Genomic DNA, 307 nt, shown 5'->3' with positions numbered 1-307 from the left:
CACCTCCTGAGAAGAGTGAGTGAGGTGCGGAGCGAGGGGCTCAGCGGGGCCTGCAGGGACAGCAGCAGTCCCTGGGGTGAGGGGGACCCTCTCCCTCCGCAGATAGTTCGTGGGTGACCTCTGAACTTAGGCTCAGCTTCTCCAGTCCTTCCCCTGGGACCCCCCAGGAGTCAGGGCCCCCAGGTCAAGCCTGGCTCGGCCGCTATTGGTCGGCTGCCCTTTCCCGCACCCCCGGCCATGGGCCCCTGCTGTCTGCTGGCTCCCACGCACGTGGCCTGGAGCCGTGAGGGTGTGTGTGGGGGGGCAG

At 68.4% G+C, this 307-nt stretch overlaps 1 protein-coding gene across 1 annotated transcript in view; it reads left to right on the top strand.

The window, feature by feature from the left end:
- LCN8 (lipocalin 8) overlaps window positions 1-307 on the top strand; it is a 36688-nt gene that overhangs the window by 10819 nt on the left and 25562 nt on the right. The gene's annotated exons all lie outside the window — the stretch shown is intronic.

The sequence above is a fragment of the Myotis davidii genome, unplaced genomic scaffold, assembly GCF_000327345.1.
Source record: "Myotis davidii unplaced genomic scaffold, ASM32734v1 scaffold609, whole genome shotgun sequence".
Taxonomy (NCBI): domain Eukaryota; kingdom Metazoa; phylum Chordata; class Mammalia; order Chiroptera; family Vespertilionidae; genus Myotis; species Myotis davidii.
The sequence above is the reverse complement of the archived record's forward strand: the minus strand, read 5'-3'. Positions and strand labels throughout refer to the sequence as shown.